We start from the raw sequence: 14938 nt of genomic DNA, 5'->3' as shown, positions 1-14938 counted from the left end.
CACTGGTGTGTACCCAGCTTAAATTCACTTTTCTAATTATTTTGAAAAAGGCAGGCCTCACATTGAGTGATGTGAAAAGCAACAATTAACATATTAATATTGTTGCACCTTCACTCAATCACATGAAACGTTATAAATCACTTGAATATATATATGATTAATTGATGCATTATAAAGCTAAAAATTGATATGTTATACTTATGCAAATAATTCTAAATTCAGCAGGCATTTATAAATAAGAAATGTGCACTCAAATAAATGAATGTATGAAATATATGAAATGCAGAGAGGGATACATAGGCAGAAAAGACAAAGATTATGTCGGAGGTTTTTAGATTTAATGGGAATGTTTGCTGACAATTATTGCAGAGCAGTTCAAAGATTGCAAAAAGTCTGCAAATGATGACTGTGATAAACTAGGTTGTTGGTTGATTAGGAGGTGAACTCAAGCAACAGCCACAATCCCTTGCAGGATGAACCACAAAAAGTCACTAAATTAACCTGTGCTTAACCCTGGATAGCTTGACACAAAAGCAGACATACTTAACTTAGAGGCAATGTGTAAAGTATTTATGCAGCACGCAAACAGTAATAAAGTGAAAACACAACATGAGTAGAATCCCAAACCAATTTAGAGAAATAGAGTGCATTTTGATAAATTATTTGACACCAAAACAAAAAATATCCAATGAGTAGAACCGGATGGTTTATTTTACAGTTTTAGAGAAAACTAGCACCTAAAAGATCAAAGCGCCAACCGTGGACATCAAGTCAGACGAAACCAGGCAAAGTAAAAAAATAAGCTTGGCCGCAATGGAGTGCCATTCTGATATGAGTAGTGGATTGAGCCCAGTCAGCCCTTACCTTCTGTCTTAGAAACATTTCTGAGAAAAATGTTCTGAGAAGATAAAGTTCAGCGTGGCAAGTTGGCAGGAGGTGTCTGAGGAGGGAGCACCATCGTCGGATAGCCTTGGGTCAAAGCAGTGTTGAAGATTTCTACGTTCCACCGGTAGCCTCCAGCAGGACGAGGCAGAAGGCTGTAGCCGAAGACAGTTCTATAAGGCCAGATACCACTTTGGCGCAGGATCGATTAAAAGAATTTGCTGTTGCGGAGAACGTTGCTGAGGAAGCCACAAAGTCAATCTGACAGGTGATGCACCTCCGGCAAATAGGGGAGCAGGTTGGTCCGGGTTTCCTTCTGGTTCTCAGAGCAGTTTTGGGCCAAAATATTTCCAAGTCCTCAGTTTTGAGGGTTAGCCAGATGGGCACATTATGCACCACAACCAAGGGCCCAGGACTAGTGGGACACCTTTTGGGGGTTCCGTACTAACTCGGAGTGGGTCCAGGTGTGGGTTCAAGATAACAGGAGCCTCTTGCATTCCTGTAGCTCTGAACAGGAGGCCAGCAAATAAGCCCTTGGAGTCACTCAGGTAGTCCTGCCTGCAAGTGAAGATGCAGGGCTCAACAGTGGGACTGGTCTCTGATGGTTCAAGGCATTCTCCAGACGGCAAAGCAGTCCTTCCAGGTTCAGTAGCAGTCTTACAGAGTGCACAGCAGGTCACAGCTACAGGAAGTCCACTGAGAGTCCTTCCACAGGTTTATTAGTGAACTTAAAAGTGTATCTGATGGACCTATTTATTTGTACCCTTGTGCTCTTCTTTAGGAAGGCGCAAGAAGCTTCTAGAAATGTTCTTTGAAGTGCATGGAATTTCCTGACTCTCGTGCCCTGGCTGCAAGCTGGCTGCAGTGACAAAGTGGGGTCATTAGGAACTTTGTTTGAAGGCAGAACATACCCTATTCAGTTGCATGTCAGACTGTGCTCACCTCTGCCCCCATTCTGCCAGCAGATGGCCCATCGAGGCACACCTAATCCTTCTATTCTGTGACTGTCTGAGAGGAATTCACAAAATCTGTCAGCTACACCCAGTCATGTGACCCAAGCCAGGCTGCAAGCACAAAAACCATAAAGGCAGAAAATTGTCAGCTTTCCAAAAGTGACATTTCCAAAATTGTGCTATTAAACAGGGTTTATTATTACAATTCCAAACATAACATAGCTACATGCTCCCAATTAGGGTCTGCAGCTTATTAAGTCTAATAAGGAATCCCAAATCCTCTCCTTTAGGAGTGGTAGGCCTCAGAGTAGTAAAAAACAAATGTAGGGAGTTTTCATTACCAGGACATATAAAACTCCAAAGTAATTTTTCAATCTTTTATTTACAGATCACCAGCCCTATGGGCTACCTAGGGCCTACCTTAGGGGCAACATATATGTGACAAAAGAGGAGTTTCAGGGTTGGCAAGGGAGTGTTAATGTCAATTGAAATGACAGTTTAATGCTACATTCAGGCTGCACTGGCAGACCTGGGTCATGTTTAAATTGCTACGTTAGCGGTGGTACAATAGGTGCTGCAGGCCTACTGGTAGCATTTAATTTACAAGTCCTGGTGTGTATTGTACACCACTCTACATGTGTTTTACTAGTAAATTAAATATGCCAAATATGTATATGCCAATCAAATCAAGTTTAGGGGAGTGATCACAAGAACTTTAGCACTGGTTTGGGGGAAGACCACCCTAAGGCTGACTGGTCTAACACAGCCAAAATACACCTAGGGCACTTGTCTGAGACTGATTAAAAAAACGAAGCCTGGTAGAATCGAAGGAAATTATTTCTTTTGCACCCAAAGTCTCCCATTGATATAGAAGAGGAATTGTGTTGTCCTGGGCAATGTTCTGTAGCCATGTTTCATACTGTTGTCCTCCCCGAAAACAATACAGACAGTAATGGCTCAGTGGGAGATATATTTTGACAAAGAGATTATTCAGTGAACTACAATTCTGTAAATATAAAAATTGATATACATTTACCTCCACCGAACTCTACAGCTGGATAGATCCAAATAATTTCAGATGTCAAAATCTAAAAAATCTAAAAAACATTTAACTCAATTGGGTTCCATAAAAAAAGTAAATAGGGTATACATTTGTCCACACTCATGTCAGTATGAATAAAAGTTACCCACAATTAAGAAAATAACTTTTACTGGTTTCACTAAATCAAAGTTTTAAATCATACTGATTTTGGAGTACATGGGATACATACGAAGCAGCGAAGATCAGCGATATATATGTCAACATATGATTAAGCTGTCAAAATAATATGTATCTGAAGCCTTTGCAAACCAGTTAACCAGAGCAGCCAACAAAATAAAATAATAGGTATGGAATTTTCGAAAAGCAGAAACCAGCTCATCCAATAAAAAAGAAAGCAACTGAAGGCTCATACGAGGGCAGTTCCTTGCCCAAACATAACTCAAAAACATTTACTCAACCCTCTCCAAAAAATCCTAAAGACAATAAGGAATAGTGAACAAGAACAATATTTTAATTTAACCCACTCAATGATGGAGAGCAATAGCACTTGCCAATGTTAAAGTAAATGATTTAACTTAAACAATAACAGAGACTGGTTAAGACTAGGTAAGAAATCTATACATGGTGACAGTGTTTAGAATTAGACATAAGGGGGTCAGTTAAAGTCAGGCAGCTGTCCCAGCAACCAGCCAATAAAAAAACTAGGGACTCCACTCCCCAAGCGGAGGACCCCCCACCTAATTCGGACACCCCAATGTGCCTGCCATTCCTAACTTTGCCTGCCTGGTAAAGTGTCTCCACCAATCTAAAAGATGACCCCGCCACCCAATTTAGACACCCCAATGCGCCTGCCATTCTTAACTTTGCCTGCCTGGTAATGTGTTTTTTTTCGAAAAGCAATTTCACAAAGCATGTTTTTGTTGAAAATCAAAAAATCAATGACCCTGGCATGCTGGGAGCTACCTCTCTAGGGCTGTTAATAGATTTCCATTTCCAGTACTGCCATTAAATATCTTGGCTTTGAGCAGGTGCAAGTCCGTAGTCTACCCAGGTTGCCAGGTGTAGGTGGTTAATCAAAGTGCCAGGTCTTCAGCTGCTCAGAATTTAATAAGTGAGGCGGAGGCTCTAAATTGAAGAGAGAGGTAATTCCATGATTTAGGAGAGATTTACGAAAGGACCTCCATATGTGTTTCTGTGTATGCGTGGGATGTGTGCAAGTAGTAGTCTGGCAGAACAGAGTTGGCAGTGTGGTTAGTGGAATGTGATTCACAGGTTCAGATATGCGTGTCTAGGTTGTGTACTGCCTCCAATATGCGCATGATGAGTTTCAACTGAGCATGATCATGTATAGGGAGACAGTGGAGCTCCCTGAGGTGTTTTGTTAAATCATTCCTGCGGTGAAGGTTGAGGGTGAGTCCAGCTGCCAAATTCTGGATGGTTTGTAGTCTTTTGGTGAGTTGCATGATGGTTCTGGGGTTGAGGTTTTTCCTATTGTGTCCAATATTTCGTAACAACGCTCACATTACTGAAGGAGTTTAGGATTTGGGCCCAAGAGGAGTCTTACAGCATGATTGAGTCCAATAATATGCTGGGTAAAGGCTAGGTTTCCGAGATTCTCTATGAGGACTGGAGAGGTTGTGTTGGCGTGTTCTTCTAGGTGGAAATTGAAGTCTCTGAGAAGAATAAAGGTGCTGGAGTCGATAATGAGGGGTGCGATGAAATCTATGCCCAATGTTACGCACAGGGTTAAATTGGCTGTGATGTGTAACTTTAAGGTGAGGTGTTCCATGTAACTAGAGGTGGTGTCCCTGAAGATGGAGCAGCACAGGTATCCTTGAATAAGATGGAAACTCTGCCTTTGGGCTAGCACTGATGATCTGGTCTGGCGAATTTGCACCGGCACAAATCGATAAATCAATGCACAAGGCAGAGGTTGGGTTCAGTCATGTTTTGGTGAAGAAAAACAGGTCTGGAGCGTGGTCATACCCTAGGTCCCATATCTCTGGCAAGGATATTTTGTGAAAGTGAAACTCTAAATGAGGTAGCGAGAGTGTCACTATAAAGTGATGGCCCTGTAGTTTCTAATGGCAGAGACAGCTGAGACTGCACCATTGAAAACCCTGCAATTTCACCAGCTCTAATTAGGGTGGGTAAACTGCAGGTTTGGTATATGGTTTATCTGCATCAGCTATAATCTAAATGACTCCCTTACACTTTTGAATTAAAGTTTGAGGGGGAGGTAAAAGACATCCAAAGTAGTATTAAACAGAAGGACTCCTGATTTGTAAACATTGTCTGTGTAGCCCCCTAAAGTGGTACAATCTCAGTGCATTGGAATGCAGCTTGAATACTATGTAATCTACGCTTAAGAAAAAAGCAATATCATCCATATAATTCTTTATGCAGGATGCACCAACTGCAGCATGGGTAATTGGATTGGAGACATTTTCTGTAATAAGAGCGACGTATGTTGAATTAAAAGGATCCTGAACTACTAACATAGTTAGGGTTGTCATAGGGACCACATCAGACAAACTTACATCATAAATTAAAAGCGTCTATAAAACAAATGTGTATTGCTAGCCAATTGATGCCTGGTGGTAAAGTTATTCGATGGATAGTAGGATTGATGTGGCTGGTAACTCTGTTAACTAATAGTTTTGTCATGATCTTATATCTTGTTTAAGAACAGCATTCAATCTACAGGAACTTAGGGGCTCATTATGCAAGTCCGCCCGCCACCGTAGTGGTGTTTGGGACCGCCCGCCAGACAAGCGGCGGTCCCACCACTGCTATTAGGATGTGCCCGCCATACTGGCGGGTGCATCCTCGGCCTTTAACATTGCGGGCGGTGCTGCTGGCTGCAGCACCGTCCGCAATGTTAAAGGTGCTTGCACCGCATTTCCCTGCACCACCTGGCAGGCACCATGTGGTGCCTGCCACTTGGTGCATGGAAATGCAGGGGGGTACCCTGGGTACCCCCAGTGCAGCGACACCCCCTCACAAGGGGTCCCGCAACATGCCCCCAAACCAAATCCCCACCAGCCTTTGGGAAGGCCTCCTAAAACCCACATCCTAATATGGTGGAGTGTGCCTTCTATGCACCGCCACCATAATAGTGGCCCTCCTCCGTCCGCCAGGCAATCGGTGCGATTGCCTCTGGCGTAAAAATGTCAGACGGACTTTTCGTCCGCTGCGGTACCCACTGCCATCCTAATTTGGCAGTGGGTAAGTCACTGTTTGATAGCAGAAGGACCGCCACCACCCACCCGGCGGTGGCGGTCCTTCTGCCATCATAATGAACCCCCAAGATTGGAAGAAGGATTGAGTGGTTTGAAAAAGGTAACAATAATACCCTGACAGGAAAGGAGACCAGTCCCTTGGCCAGCAGAAACGTGAATAAAAGAGTTTAAGAGGGGTTGTGCAACTCTAGAAATAGATTGAACATTTCCATGAAAAGCTTGACTGTCCTAGCTACTATACAGTAGGAACATGTTGTACTGGATCTCAAACCTCCAACTGAACAATGACAACTCAAAGGCATGGGTTTATCAGGAATGAAATGAAGAAGATCATATAGGTTGGAACATTTAGCTAGCTCATCCTCAGAGAGTGGCTGCTTTGTGATATAAATTATGGAGCACATGCATCATTGTTTTTTGTGCTCGCAACGGGGCAGATTCTACGATTGCGACCACACTTTTTGCATTTGGGATGCATCATCCCAAATGCAAAATTCGCTTTTTAAGCAAAATTTGCGATTCCTGAAATTGCGATTGCACTTAGGGAATCGCAAACAACTACGCAAATTACCATCAACTTAAAGTTGAGGGTAATTTGCAAAAACTTTAAAAAATGCAAAAAAGTGCATTTTTCAAAGCAACATGTGTGAAAATTGGAATTTCAGGGGTGCTAAAGGGTAACCTTTTGGAGGCCATGCACCCTTGAAATTGCATGCGCTATTGCGAGTACCTAGTGGGTACTGGCAAATTGTGCATGCAATTTCTATTCATTCCCATGGGCCTCCCGGCCCATAGGAATGTATAGGAATCAATTCCTTAATGCGACTCGCAATTTGCGAGTCGCAATTAAGGAATTTTAAGCGGTCATTGCATTTTGAGATTTCTAAATACCGAATCGGTAAAATTTGCTATTTAGAAATCGCAAAATGCGGGCTTGATGCATGTGCCCCTTGGATTTTTGTTTGCAGTTTGGTGCAAATTTGGCCCAAAAGCTTCCGAGTGTTTTACATGATCACTAGATTACATTACATAAGGTTAGGTATTCCTTTTTAGGCACAGGGAAATTGTCTGATTTGCCAAGAATCACAGGATGTTGAGCAGAATCTGTGACTTGAACCTGGTTGCCCATTCCAAAGACAGTAACTCTGGCCATTAGGCCACATCTTCTTCCGATTGATAATGAGCAAAAACATTTAGACCACTTTGAAACTACTCACCCACTGCTTGTATCATAGATGGTTTCCATCTTTTTTCTATAACTTTTCCTTCATAGAACAATCTAAAAAGCCACTATTAGCATCTTTGGTTTCATCATAAGTTACTTCTTCTAAGTTATTTTAGTATTTACTTTTCTCAATCCAGGCAGGGTGCCCCAGGCATGAGCTAGGTGTACAAGGTTTCCACTGCTTCACATACAGTCATGAATTACATTTTCTCTTATGGTTCAGCCTTCATAAATTGAAATGACAGCAGCCTTGAATGCTTCTCATACAATAAATCAGACTTTTACAGCATCAGTGGCGCACTCTCTGCCTTATGACTGTTTGGAATTATAAGTTCCAGTGAAAGTATTGTATTGTATTGTATTGTATTGTAATTGCAAGTGCAGAATGGTCTGCAAAAAACCACATGTGAATGACGACTACCACAGCCCAGTAGAGACCAAAAGATATAGGAAAACAAATTAGGCAGATGGCAGCAGACTACAACCCTAGATCCCTTGAACTGATGAGCCTCTCATTTGCCCTAACACTACACACCCAATACATCTAACTCACTATAAATGTGTTGCAGAGCTTTTAAAATCCCGGGTTTATCGTGAAACTGCAAATTTTAGGAATAGTGTTTTAAATATTCGATACAACTGAATAATTGTATATTAGACAATTTAAAGAAGATAACTTTCTGACCAAACCACACCAGGGCTCAGGAACATGAACTACCAGGCTATTATGATTAACAAAAGCCTATGTCTCCTCAACAGCGTAATCAAAACAATTACCCAGCAGGATTGTATTTTTGTGTCGCTCAGTTAATGGTACCCCCACCCCTTCCTGCAAATCAAAATTAGAGCAGCTGGGACAAAAGAAAAATACATTATTTACAACCATTTTAAATTTATTTATAATCTTTACCTTCCTGGAAGTAAGTTTCCTGGAGAAGAATCACAGAAGGGTTGCCTGAGAGCAAATTTGCCCATCCCTTATTCTGTATCTTAAAGGCTATGTCAGGCTTTACCTCCCGCTTGCTTCCCCTGCCCCCACAGACTTTGTGCTGCCAAGCCAAAAATCTTTACTAACAAGTAGGCCATCTGGGCAAAAGCATAGTTGATAGGGGAAGCCTGTTGTTCGAGGCTACTAGAAAGGACTTTTCAAAACAGCAGGTATATGGGACTGAAATTAACATTTTAAAAAGTTCAACTACTGATGCGTGGTTGGTAGCAGAAATGGCAAGAGATTCTTCGTAAAATATTTCAGCTAAAGCAACCTCCAAAACTAAACCGAACAGTAATATTATGTATTTGATAGCTATCTGGAACAAGAAAAGGCAAGTAGGTGAGTCTCAAATATCCTTTCCATTACCCTGCCTAGGTATCAACTGAAGGAGCTGGGTTCCACGTTCTAGATTTAATTTGGAAACCTCGGGCTGCTGATTAGTTTTATTAGCATGAAAGCGTAGAGGGAAGAAAATCGTTAACCAAGCAATCATGCAGTTCCAATGAACTATGACTCCGAAGAATCACAGACTCTCATTTAGATTTAGTTTATTACAAAGCCAAAACAGTTGGACATTAAGGCGCCACAAGATGAGGATGTAGAAATAAATTGGAACTAATGCAAAGCCAAACCTATGATTGAAGTTAAGGCGAGGCAGCATACACAAAATAATCAATTCAAGGACCAGAGCGCAAAAGATGACAGCACAAACATCGAGATTCCACCTCATTGGGAGTTTGTGGGTATAAAGCATTAGCCTTAACCTACACTACCACTAATGTGACATCCCTACTTAGTATTTCCCAAGGCAACATCCATAAAGGTGTCAGCGCGTGAAGTCTTCCTAAGAAGCCTCTTCACGTCAGATGGGTCAAGTAGCATAAAGCTACAGAGCTCGTTCCAAGATGCTCTCTCTCTCAAGGCAAAGTAGAAGTCCCCAGGACACTTTCCCTAACTTCAGTACCTCAATTATTTCAGGTAGTATCCCAGGATGCATTGGGGAATCACACCATTCGTCCAAGTCACCACCCCTTATGTGTTTTTTCATTGCCAGCAATACTCCCAGGCCTAGGCAAGACGACCTTGATTCCCAGACTCACTCCAATGAGAAAGTACAACAGTTCTCCTTTATCAGTATCAGCGCTCAATGTATCCTCTTCTCCCTAAGCCTAACTCCTAAAACGAAGACATTATTCTAACAAGGATGAATTCTCCACCTGCCACAGAAGTATGACAAAGAACAAGTCGAACATGCATATGAAGTTCAACTATTAAAACTAATACGAGAGCTCACAGGGAAATTGCATTTCAGGCCTAAAGAAATCATTCAATAAAAGAAATGGCAGAAGGCCTACCGCATATACATAGAATAAGAACACTATTTAAGGTGTAAATCTAAATTAACACGTTACATAATCACATCAAATACGTAAATAACTGTCAACAACACATACGAATTCCGTACGTTAGAGTCTGCAGCTAAACGCATGTAGTTGCACCCCTACAAATGAAAGACCGAAATTTGCATTCTAGCACAACCATAGCAGAATTGTTATCGAGAACACAGAAGGACGCATTCTTAAAGCATAAAAAAAGCACAACTGCCATTTGGTTAGGATTGAGCTATTTAAATACCACATACATATGTACTATTTGCATATGTAAGTCAGAATTACCCAAATAAATAACTTTAGTTACAAGTGTAAACCCACATTTCCTCATTAGTATTGGTGTTTGTCTGAGTAAATCCCCTACTGAACAGAATGGTGGATGTTTCAGAGCAGAATACCCACATTTATGGGTATTCAGAAAACATATTCCAGTCCTTTCCACTTTTGTAATGGTCAGAAACGTACACTTGTCAAGGACAGGAGTAAGTCAATTTCCAGGATAGGAAGGAAACATCCCCAAAATTGGAAAGGTGTAGGCAAAGGTGGTTCTTCATGGGTAAAAATATTATTCCAGTTGAGAAAATAAATAAATGTTTTTTTTGCAAGTGAGTATATGTGCATGTATTCATGCATGCAAAAGTGTAATCCATCAAAAAAAGTCCGGGATTAAGCCTGAGAAGATGCTTCTTGTGCAGGCTTCCTGGTACATTCTAGAAAAGATTTATGAGTCCCTTAAAGAGGTAGAAATCCACCCACGGTGAAGTCATAAACCTTTGGGTGACGAATTTCTCATTTATTTAAAAATGAGTCACAGGGTGTATGGTAACTTTTTTGGTAGTACAGACCAGTGCAAGAGTGCTAATTTCTGACTGGATACTAGTTATTTTCAGGGGGAGATAAATTGACACTTGGATGTAAATTGAGCATTAATGGGGCAGAATACACTGAAAACTTTGCTCCAGATGGACCAAAGTCGTTACCTCTGTTTTCAGTCATTTCGTGTCATTTGGCAGCAGTGGTAATCATTCTCATCTGGAATAATTATAAAACTTGACACGTACTTCTAGTGTTGATGAAGTACTTTTAGCAAGAATTTCCTCAGCTGTGAAATTTAGTTGCGGGTGATAATGACATTATATTACTTGGTGTCCCCCCAAAACACCTTCATCTATCCATCATTCTCTTCTGTTTTTAAGTATCCAACACTTGTCATTCACTAGCTGTATTCCTTCCTTGATCTACCCAAGCATGGAACACCCTTATGTTTGGTAATGATTGGTCTCAGGAAAAATATATAATTTGTAAATAGTTACTAACTTCTTGCATACAAATCAGCTACTGAGATTACATCATTTATTTTGTAATTTTCCGGTTCTAGCAATGGCATTGAAACACTTCTGTCTGTTCAGTTTCATTACATCCTCCCTGTAGGTCTTTTGGTGGTCCCCCAACTTCAAATCCTTTGTTGTCTTGGCACATATCAGACAATTTCAAATATAAATATATTGTGAATTGGCTGGTAATCGCCCCTACTCCTGGAATTACTGTTAATGTGCACATCAGTAATTCAGCACGGATTTCCTATGATTAGAAGATTATGGGGAATAAAATGCTGGAATGGATGCAACCCTGTATTCATGCAAACATGCAGACAAGATCCCTGAGTAAAAAACAAGGAGTGTTCATGCTTTCCCATTTCCTATGCCAAGTGTAAATGTATATCAGCTTTTTAACTCCTGTTTTACTTCTATTCTCTCTCTAAATAACACTTTACAATAAAACATACTTAGGGTTTCGGGATTTCAGTTAAACTTGATTGTAACCAAAAAAACACCCCTAAACGTAATATTTGCATTGCATGCTATCACTATTACCCACTCAGCTCATAGAAAGCCATGTTACTGTATACTGCTTGTTGCTCTGTAGTTGCCAGCAGGTACATAGGTGAAAATTCTGGTATCAGGATTAGGGCAATAATATCACTGTATATACAGACGATTCCAGAATCAATGTCTTTCCACAAACTGTTGCACCCAACACTCCTGTCTTTCATGATATATCACTATGATCTTAAAAACATGCGTATAGGAGTGACATCCTTTCAGTTAGAAGGATCACAGGCCTTATCACAAACTTCTTCAGCAGTAGTGCGCAGGGTTAAAAGGCATCCACACATTGGTTTCCTTGCATTGTCAGTAGATCTGTTCTCTAAAAGCAGTGCAGCGCTGACCCCTGTGTGTGTCTGTGTGTGTGTGTGTGTTTGTGTGTGTCCGTGTCCGAGTGTGTGTGGTGTGTGGTGGTGAGTGGGTGGCCTCATCTATGTACAGTACTCAGGCACAGAGCTGGCACGTGCAACCCAGCAGTAAAGGAAGAGTGAATCCCACAGGCTTACCAACAGAAGATCACGCATGGTTAACCCCTTAGTTGCTGGGGTCCTGGGTGACTTATCACTTATCAGTTCCAGCAAGGCATGACCCTGGGGCAGGGCCTACTTTGAGGTTTGGAGACTTCCTGGTGGTGTTATGATCCTGATGAGTTACACAGTGGAAAACAATAACGTATTCAACCTTGACCTATTGACTAGGTTTTTTTTTCCTTACTACTTTTAGAACTTGCTTCAACCATATCACGTTAATGGGAAAACAAAATATTGTATTTATCCCAGGAACCATAGCATTCCCCAGTGTTAGTGTGTGATGGTTTTGGATGTCATTTCACGGAGCTTGTGTACCTAGTCCAGCCAGAGGCAGCACTGCGGGGCAGGAGTGGCTCTTCTTCCTAGAGGGGGATTAGGCAGACTCGGAGGTCCTCCGGGCTGGGGAAGGTGCTGACTCTCGCGCAAGGCTTAGGCTCCAGGAGTGACAGTTTGGCGTGGGGTCATCCCGAAGCCTCCAAAGCCAGCGTTCATTATTTGCTGGCACGCCAGCCTAAACATTGGGACAGGAAACAAAATTAGAGAACATTTTATAAGGCCTCTACCTAGAGGTCAGGGCAGCTGCGTGCAGCACTGGCAGAGCATAGTGAGCAGCCCTCACTTGGCATGGAACACACATGCACAGCCCTTTACTGTAGTTTTATTAATACATAAAATCTGGCACGCAAACTACACGCTCACTTTTCAGAAAGCAGGCAATTCTATTTTAGGGTTGACCGAGCAATCCCCCTCCCTATTTTGCAGTAAATCTGCAGAATTCCGCAGAGTGAAACTCCGCAAACGCCACTAAGGCCTACTTTCTATCCATCACTGTACCCTTTCTATCGATCTATTCCTCCTTTTATCCATTTGAATATGATCCATCCTTTTCGATATCCATTCATCCATCTATCCATGCCAACCATCTATCCTTCTTTCTTTTCATCTACCACTCCATTTTATTTCTCCCAAACTATTTTCTTCTCTCTGTCAAACCATCACCCGTCTTTTTCTCCATCCATCCATCTCTCCATCATCCTACAGCTCTAGATTCGTCTCCCATCCTTCCTTTTTTCCATCCATCGCAACATCTTTTTCCATAGAATCATCATCCATCCTTTTCTCCATCCACCCTTTTCTCAATTCTCTCCACGCACTTTTCTATGCATCCCCTCTGTCATTCATCCTCTCTCCCTCGTTCTCTCAACCTGTTCCTCCCACCCTTACTTCTACTGCAAGAGATCATATTCATAAGCTTCTTGGAAACCAGAGTCTCCAATCAAAGTCAAAAGAAACATCAACAAAAACAAACACGTTTCTTATTACACAGAACTGTCCAGTTTCTAATTTCTAACCGAGGAGAAGGATCAAATCAGTTTTGGTCTGTGCAGTGAATGACCTCTGTAAACTTGTGGGCAGAGATTGTGCAGCCTTTGTTGTCCTTGAGGAACTATCAGTTACCCCTGGGACTGTCGCTCACAACATGCTGTGGGTTAATGTCAGATGCGTTTTCCACAGATATCTTTCCTATTTCTGTTTTTATTTCTTTTTCACGTGCTGCCTTGATTCAATAGTTTAGGTTTTCTCTCACTGCTATACTGATAATTATTTTACTTTAAAATGCATCTTTTTGGTTTCTTAATAAAAGCATACAGCTATATAATTAAATTCAACATATTATAAAATATAAGCTCTATTCATAAAGCTTAAGATCTACAAAAAATACAGATACAAATATAGCCAATCTCCCACAAAGGGTGTTATTGCAATATTTTCGATTGACTGTGTTTGAATTATTTTATTCATTTGGACATTTCCTCTTGAGGTACACTGATTTAAAGAACAATAATCCAAGTAGTAGCATCAAGTGTTATCTTGGAATTGCTACAGTCATTAATGCCAGAAAGTGTTTTTTTAATTTGTAAAAGAGTTACCCCACCAATTTAACACACTCCGATTAGCGAGACACAGGGACACAGATTTCTGGTTTCAGGTTTCTGGCTTTGTCGCATGCCAGCGGGTGCACCAGCGAGTGTGTGCTCAACAGCTGCTTGTCGGCTCCCTTTTGATCCGGCTTCACCAGCCCCGACCCCCACTGTAGACAGCAACCAGCAGTGGACAGCAGGAAGTAAGGAGTTGGAAGTAGGGGGCCGCGCTCCTGGTGAATGGCAGATTGGGCAAGACAGGTGCAGTCAGTAGCCGTCTCAGTATCTAAGGGTGGGTCAGACCCACGGTGCCTCTGTAGGTGCAGAAGCGGCCGGCGTTAGGCCGATGGGGCTTGCACCCATGGATGGCTGTAGCCCATAGCCTGTAGCCCAAGGGGGGAGTGGCTTGGCTGTCTCGAGGCTTGGCGGTCCTGCACTGCACTACCCTACAGTCTGTATCGGGTCTGCATCAGGTAGGTGCTGACTTGTTGAGACCTGGGTTTGCTCTGTACTTTGCTCCGCTGTGCTACAACTCAACCTGCTTGGCCGGCTTGGCTGCCATTTGGCCACTATTTGTTTCTGTACTGGTGTCAGTGTGGAGTCTTGGTCTCTTGACACAGAGCCTCAGAGTCCTGGAACTCTGGGGGCCTTGAGCCTGACAGTCACATATCAAGCTCAGTAAGCCAAGTTCACTCCTAGACCACAGAGACGTCTACTACTAATGTAGCCTAAAACAAGCCAAAACAACCAACTTCCTCCCCCCTCTGACCTGCCTAGCCATGCTTAACCAGGAAAACACCTAGGAGGGCAAGAGGGTAGTAGGAGAGAGGCAAAGAAACTCAGTTGGCACAGAATTAATATATTGGAGCACAGC

The sequence above is a fragment of the Triturus cristatus genome, chromosome 1_2 (genome assembly GCF_964204655.1).
Source record: "Triturus cristatus chromosome 1_2, aTriCri1.1, whole genome shotgun sequence".
Classification (NCBI taxonomy): domain Eukaryota; kingdom Metazoa; phylum Chordata; class Amphibia; order Caudata; family Salamandridae; genus Triturus; species Triturus cristatus.
The sequence above is the reverse complement of the archived record's forward strand: the minus strand, read 5'-3'. Positions refer to the sequence as shown.